The 8377-nt window shown below is 36.7% G+C and overlaps 1 pseudogene; it reads left to right on the top strand.

The window, feature by feature from the left end:
- The first annotated feature begins 201 nt into the window (after positions 1-201).
- On the top strand, positions 202-3001 carry LOC101612211 (annotated as a pseudogene).
- Positions 3002-8377: the final 5376 nt, after the last annotated feature.

Raw genomic sequence — 8377 nt, 5'->3', positions numbered from 1 at the left:
CACTCACTGTCCATCTTTGCTTCTGTCACTTGCAAAGTATACTCTTATGGTGGCCCATTCCACCTCCTGGGCACAATTGGGTTTCAGAAAAGAGTGGAGAACTCATGGGAGAGCTGCTCACAAGTGAGGGATCCCTTGCGGCGACTCCCATAGAAAACCAAAAGTGGAAGTGGAAAGTGTCACAGGAAGTGCTGTCTCCGGATGTCTCGTAAAACTGCCAATGATGAGGATACATATGGAGACATACTGTAAGACCTCAGACACTGAACACCAGAGATTTTTACACAATGACATAGCTAGTTTGTTTAAGAAAGAATTCTAACCAGGCACAACAGCACAGGCCTGTAATCCCAACTACTTGGAAGGCTGATAAATTCAAAGTCCGCCTGGACTACAGAATGAGTTCAAGGTCAATCTGGGCAACTTAGCAAGACCCTATCTCAAAATTAAAGAAAGTAAAAAGGGATCTGGAGAACATAGCTCAATGGTAGAGCATTTGCCTACTGAGTGTGGGCTTCCCTAGGTTCAATTCCAAATCCTACAAAAAGAATGGAAAGATGGTTCAGCAGTTAAGGTGCTTGCTTGCCTGCAAAGCCTAAGGACCCAAGTTTGATTCCCAGTACCCACGTAAAGCCAGATAAACTATGTGGCACATGCATCTGTAGTTCATATGCAGGGACAGGAAGCCCTGGTGCACCTATGCTCTATGTCTGCCTCTTTCTTATTATTTTTTTTATTTCTTTCTCTCTTATATTACTTATTTAGTTAAATAAATTTTAATAAAAAAGAAAGAAAGGAGAAGGGAATGAAAGAAGGGAGGAAAGGAAGAAAAAGAGATAAAGAAAAGACAAAAAGGGCTGGGAAGGTTGTTCACTGGTTAAAGGCACTTGCTTGAAAAGCCTGATGGCCGTAGTTCAATTCCTAAGGCACTCATGGAAGCCAAGTACAAACAGTGACATAGCACCTGGTGTCCATGTGCAGCAGCAAGAGGACCTGGCATGCCCCCATAAATAAATAATTTTTTAAGGATGAAATAAAGGAATCTAATACCTAAATATATATATATATATATATATATATATATATATATATATATATCCTCTTTATCCAAACCCTTGGCAGAAAAAAATGTACAAGATAATTAATAAAAATATTTTAATAATGTACTGATAGAAGTTAGGAGCAAGACAGCCATCATTTGTAGGTAGCTACTTAGGGATACAAGACCAAAGAATGTCCACTTGCCCTGATGATATTAGAAGGCAATGAAAATCTTAACCTAAATCTGACACATCAAGATGGGAATCAGAGAAAACCTTCTATTCTCTTTACTTCCTGAATAAAATGTCCTTTTACCTATTAGCAGATGCTCTTTATGGGTACACACTCTTTTCATTTGACCCACTAACTTATGAAAGTCCTCTGTATACATTTTTTTAAATTTTTTATTTATTTATTTATTTGAGAGCGACAGACACAGAGAGAAAGACAGAGGGAGAGAGAGAATGGGCGCGCCAGGGCTTCCAGCCTCTGCAAACGAACTGCAGATGCGTGCGCCCCCTTGTGCATCTGGCTAACGTGGGACCTGGGGAACTGAGCCTCGAACCAGGGTCCTTAGGCTTCACAGGCAAGCGCTTAACCGCTAAGCCATCTCTCCAGCCCCTCTGTATACATTTTTAAATAACCAATATAGTTAATCACAACTTAATGCCTAACTTCCATATGAGCCAAGGACAGAAGCACCTTTAGTGCATAAAAGACCTGGTCTTGAGTGCTACACTTATCACTCAGTTTTTTTTTTTTTTTCCAGAACCCCTCTCTGTTACAGAGAGCTTTCCTTTTTACTTTCAGTAAATATTTGCTTGCTTGTCCTTCATCTGTCCTCACACCACATTAATTGTGATACAGGGATGAAGAGCTTGACCCTGAGAAACAGTAACCAAGATAATGATAAAATATTTGTACAGGTATGTATCTATAGATGCACCTACTACATACCTATTTAGCACCTGTCTCCCTTTATAAACCAACACTTGGCACTGGTGCATAGAATGCACAGAGACCTTTCCACTTTGAGATAGACCCTATTTCAAACAAAAATTATGCATCCTGGAGTTCACGCTGGAGCTTGAAGGAGGAAGTTGCTCGATTTGGGCTCTGAGGGAACGAAGCTCACGCCTGGTATATGCCTTTGTGCTGCCGTGGGCAAAAGAGACCCCAACAAGCCACGGGGCAAGATGTCCTCATATGCCTTCTTCATGCAGACCTGCCAGGTGCAGCACAAGAAGAAGCACCCCGACTCCTAGGTCAACTTCGCTGAGTTCTCCAAGAAGTGCTCCGAGAGATGGAAGACCATGTCAGCGAAGGAGAAGTCTAAGTTTGAGGATATGGCCAAAAGCAATAAACTCGCTATGACAGGGAGATGAAAAACTACGTTTCTCCCAAAGGGGATAAGAAAGGAGAGAAAAAGGATCCCAATGCTCCCAAAAGACCACCATCTGCTTTCTTCCTGTTTTGCTCTGAACATCGCCCAAAGATCAAAAGTGAACATCCAGGCCTGTCCATTGGGGATACTGTAAAAAAGTTGGGTGAGATGTGGTCTGAACAGTCAGCCAAAGATAAGCAACCCTATGAGCAGAAAGCAGCTAAGCTAAAGGAGAAGTATGAAAAGGATATTGTGGCATACCGTGCCAAGGGCAAGAGTGAGGCAGGAAAGAAGGGCCCTGGTCAGCCAACTGGCTCGAAGAAGAAGAATGAACCGGAAGATGAGGAAGAGGAGGAGGAGGAAGAGGATGAAGATGAAGAATAAATGGCTGTCCTATAATGTGTGTGGAGTGTGTGTGTGCTCAGGCAACTGTTTTGCTAAGAATGTGAAATTCAAGGCAGGTCAATGTTAGCTTCAGTATAAAAACTGCAGAGTTTTGTATAGCTGATGAGATTCTTTGTAGAGAAAATACTTTTTGTAAGAATGCAAGTTGTAGCTTTTTGACAAGCTACTTACAGTTAGATTTTTTTAAGCTTTTGATGTTGAATGTTCCTAAATATTTAATGGTTTCTTTAATTTCTTGTGTATTATAGAATAGAAAAGTTGATAGGAATTCATATGAGTAGTAAGTTTCAGGATTTTAGGATGTTGAAATTTTTTTAATTGAAATAAAATTATGTATATTATTTGTATTGCCAGTTTAATGTTTTAAAATCAGTTTCATTTCTAAGGACATGAATGGGGCTATGACACTTTTAACACAATGTTTGTCTTTGATATGATTATTAGCTAGCTTGTCAACTCTTGTTTTGCTTTTGCGGTGGTGTGGGGGGAGATGTGTGACCGAAAAGGCTGGAGCATAAGTTTTCTGTTGGGCTGAACTAGTTAGAATCCCCAAATCTTGGCCCTGTCATATTTAGCAAAGAGTTACTTTATTTTTGTTAAGTGTTAGTGCAGTATTGGTCCAATGACCAGAGCACATATATAAGAATTTCAAATAATTGTATGGTTGTGCTAATTATATTCTAATTGCACATTTAAATTTGGGCCTTTCGGGCTGGAGAGATGGCTTAGCGGTTGAGCGCTTGCCTCTGAAGCCTAAGGACCCCGGTTCGAGGCTCGGTTCCCCAGGTCCCACGTTAGCCAGATGCACAAGGGGGCGCACGCGTCTGGAGTTCGTTTGCAGAGGCTGGAAGCCCTGGTGCGCCCATTCTCTCTCTCTCCCTCTATCTGTCTTTCTCTCTGTGTCTGTCGCTCTCAAATAAATAAATAATATTTTTTCCTTTTTAAAAATGTTTTATTTCTTTTTTTTTCATTTTTTTTAATTTTTATTAACATTTTCCATGATTATAAAATATATCCCATGGTAATTCCCTCCCTCCCCACCCCCACACTTTCCCATTTGAAATTCCATTCTCCATCATATTACCTCCCCATTACAATCATTGTAATTACATATATACAGTATCAACCTATTAAGTATCCTCCTCCCTTCCTTTCTCCACCCTTTATGTCTCCTTTTCAACTTACTGGCCTCTGCTACTAAGTATTTTCATTCTCACACAGAAGCCCAGTCATCTGTAGCTAGGATCCACATATGAGAGAGAACATGTGGCGCTTGGCTTTCTGGGCCTGGGTTACCTGACTTAGTATAATCCTTTCCAGGTCCATCCATTTTTCTGCAAATTTCATAACTTCATTTTTCTTTACCGCTGAGTAGAACTCCATTGTATAAATGTGCCACATTTTCATTATCCACTCATCAGTTGAGGGACATCTAGGCTGGTTCCATTTCCCAGCTATTATAAATTGAGCAGCAATAAACATGGTTGAGCATGTACTTCTAAGGAAATGAGATGAGTCCTTTGGATATATGCCTAGGAGTGCTATAGCTGGGTCATATGGTAGATCAATCTCTAGCTGTTTTAGGAACTTCCACACTGTTTTCCACAATGGCTGGACCAGATTGCATTCCCACCAGCAGTGCAGAAGGGTTCCTTTTTTTCCACATCCCCGCCAACATTTATGATCATTTGTTTTCATGATGGTGGCCAATCTGACAGGAGTATTAAAAAAAAATTTGGGTCTTTCATCATAAAATTAAGCATTTTCAGGAGTTAAGTGGTTAATGTGCTAAGACCTTTGGGGTAATGTTGATAGTCATGTACCTAGCTCTATCAAATGTTAGTAATTAGAACATTGGTTTATTTCTTTTAATACTGGGTTACTTTTTTAAGTGACTAAATGAAAATGTACTTTAAAATTACAGTATGTAATGTATTGAATAGATGGTTTTATAATCAATAAAATTGGAATACAAAAAAACAAAAAAAAATGCATCATGTAGTAAGATGAGGGCCTCTTGGGTTCAGAGCTATAACTATTCCTTCACTTCCCTTTTTCCTAGTTGTAAGATGATAATTTCCTTGTTTAGGTGCTGAAAATGTTCTCAAGTATTTTATATCCACTGCTCAATATATATTTCGATTTAGATATTATTAGTAGGGGTATGGAGAGTGTGTTTTACTCCTTTGTGTATTATTTTAACTTTATCCATGATATAATTGGATGATTAATAAATATTTGCCAATATAATTGTGTATTAACTATTTAATACGTTACCACATACAGCCAGGTATTATACTACAAACTAAGAGCAGTTCATAATGTCCATAACTTTAATGCAATTTATATTACAGGATCAAGGCAGGGCTGATAATAAGCTAGTAAAAGTGGATGATAAGTGAAATGAAGATAGCAAAGTGGAGAGTAGAGTAAATGTAATGAAAACTGCCTATGCCAAGATGTGGGGAGTAGTCTTGGAAAAATCAATCTTTAAATAGATAGGGTTGGAAGTAAGACCACATTTTTCTATAATTTTATCCTGTGCTTACATTTAGACTTTTAAGTTGAAAATCATTTGTTTCTCTTTTTTTTCCTTCAATTGCACATTCAGTGTGGTCCATACCTTTTCTTTTAAGTAGAATAGGAAATAAAGCAATCAAATGTTTCTGGTGACTTAGGAAAATAGTAATAATTCAAAAAGAAAAATGCTAATGTCATTAAGGTAGGCAAATTAGTATCAATCAGATTTTTAGAGTGCTTTGTTAAAGGCTTAGGTGAAGGTTTATGGAAGATCTTATTTTATTTGAATAAGTTTGCTGCAAATATTCCTATGATACTTGGTGCATACCAGTAAAATATATTTAATGCTTTTTCTGGAGATTCCATAGAATTAAAGTATGTATATCTCTTTCTGAAGAATATATGTTTTTACTTAAAATATGTAATAAGATTGGATTTGTTTTAAGGAGGTATTAAAATTTAACTTCTGTCTCACAATAAACTTGAAATTTTTGCTCATTAACATGCACTGATGGAGGGCTTGAAACATAGCTCAGTGGATAAAGTGCGTGTCATGCAAGCATGAGGAACTGAGCTCAGAACCACAGTTTCCACACAAATGCCTGCCATAATGGCATGTGCATGTAACCTCAGCACTAGTGAGGCAGGCACAAGGCATCCCTTGGGCTTACTGGCTAGCTACTCTATGTGAATCCATGAGGTTCAGTTTTAGTGAAAGAACATGAATGAAAAAACATATCTAAGGTGGAAAGCTGGTGAATGATTGAGGTGGGCACTTATTATCTACCCCTGGCCTCTGCATGTACATGAACACACGTGTAGGCACTGGCATATACATGTATAACTACACACATATAAACTTGTACACATACCACGCACATAAAAACATACACCAGCAGATATTTGCTGCCATTCAAATCCAATATTCAGTACTTATTTTATAAGTCATGGTACCTGCCCTTCTTTCTGGCCTTAGATTGCATCTTTCACACTCATTCATTGGCTTAGAACCTCCCTGGCCTTTCAGCTATTTGAACAACATAAACTCTTTCCTATTTCAGAATGTCTGCAGGGTACATTCAATCCTCAATGCAAATGTCATGTATCATTCCTCTGAAATTTTGTGTACTTGTTGTTAACCTCTATCATATTAGTAAATTTCAAGTTCCTTGTAGCACATGTATGGCATTATAAGAGCAATTTAGATATGTTTGCACATTGTTTGCCTTCACCTACATATAAGTACTGTGATAGGATCCTTACCCTTTTAAGTCACATTGTGTTCTTAGTACCTAGAATCGACTCAGACACACAATGGCCATCAGCAAATGTTTCTTGCATAATTGAATGGGTGAACATGTCTGCTTGTTGCTTTGGTTTGGTGTGTTACTACTACACTTTTACATTTCATCTATCTTAGTCCCAAATATGAAAAGCTTTCACAGTTGCTTTTCTTTTTGCTTTCAATTTCATAGAAACCTGCCATGAGAAATCAGCTACAGAGAGTCCATAGGTCTGAAAGCTATTATTATAATACCAGAATTATATTGTGCAACATACTTTTCAAAACACTGTTTATTGCCCTAGAATTGAGTTGTCCTCATAAAAATAGTTACAATTCAGGTGGCCTTGGGAATGATTTTCCTATGAGCATTACATTTAGTTATTGGTTTCCTCAGTGGGATTAAATCAGAAACTGTTAAGTGTATTCTTAGACCCGTGGGTTCAAAGACAAATAAAAGGTATTCTTTAAGGATATTTTGGTCTCAAGTAACTGAGATTATTAGTCAAAAAAAAAAAAAAAGCCCACTGTAGTACAACAGGGTAAAACAGGTTATCTGCACCCTTTTCTAACTAGAATCTCTAGTATGGATAATTCTTTCGTGCCTACTGGGAAATTTGTACCATATTGTACTGTCCCAGGAGAAATACTGTTTGATAATTAAATTTACTTCTTTGCTTTGCTAAAGCTGACCCTGTGTGAGTTGCTTCATTTCCATATGTAGCATTTGCTTCATATGCCTCCATTGTTGAATTAAAGATAATAGCAGTCCATGCTTCACAGGAGTTATATTAGGTAATTCAATGAGTAAATGTATGTAAAACACTTTGCACAGTGCCTGATGCATAATGTTTTCAGGAAACTCTCAGTATTTAAAAAAAAATTCATTTATGAATTCTTTTTTTCAGTTTGTAAATAAAAGTAGAGAGTTTAGTCTGCATACAAAATAATGTGCTTCATTATGACATTTTCATACATATATATCATTATACTTTAGTCATATTTATCCCTTAACTACCTTCCCTCATCCTCTTCCTCCCTCCTGCTGTTCCCCATTTTTCTCCTCATATAGTCTTCCTTATATTATGTTTTCATTATATATATATATATATATATATATATCATGCATATGTGTATATATATGCATATATGCATATATATATATGGTGTGTGTGCATTTGAATTTATATAGTTGTAAATCTAGACCCACATATGGAAGATAAAATGCCTTTCTTATGCTCTCATTACTCATTTGTACCTTCATCCTTCATTCATTTAGGCCCCTTCCTCCCCTCACATATTACACTTTCCTTATTTCATATCCAATATAATATTGTTTTTATCATCATTTTAGAAGTTCCATCTTTCAGTCACATAAATTCATTTGAAAGGGTAAAACAAAGTAACAGAAGTTAGGTTAAAAGATCAGTTTGTTACCTTAACTTATAACACATGCCATAATACAGGCATAATTTTATTTTGTCTGTAATTGTCATCCATGTAATTTACAAAAGCTTTATGTGTCAAATAACTAAGTTGCTTAATAATATTGCCTATTTATTTGCTTTAATATAATCTACTATACTTACAGGAGAGTTAAAAATAGAGATTCCAGTGTGTGACAAATAATATTGTAAAATATATTTTTGGTATTAGCAAGCATAGTTACTTATAATTTATTTTTTTTTTAATTTTTCAGCTTATATTAAGAGGATATGGACAACAAGATAATATTCAAAATAAAT

The sequence above is a fragment of the Jaculus jaculus genome, chromosome X, assembly GCF_020740685.1.
Source record: "Jaculus jaculus isolate mJacJac1 chromosome X, mJacJac1.mat.Y.cur, whole genome shotgun sequence".
In the NCBI taxonomy this organism is placed as follows: domain Eukaryota; kingdom Metazoa; phylum Chordata; class Mammalia; order Rodentia; family Dipodidae; genus Jaculus; species Jaculus jaculus.
The sequence above is the reverse complement of the archived record's forward strand: the minus strand, read 5'-3'. Positions and strand labels throughout refer to the sequence as shown.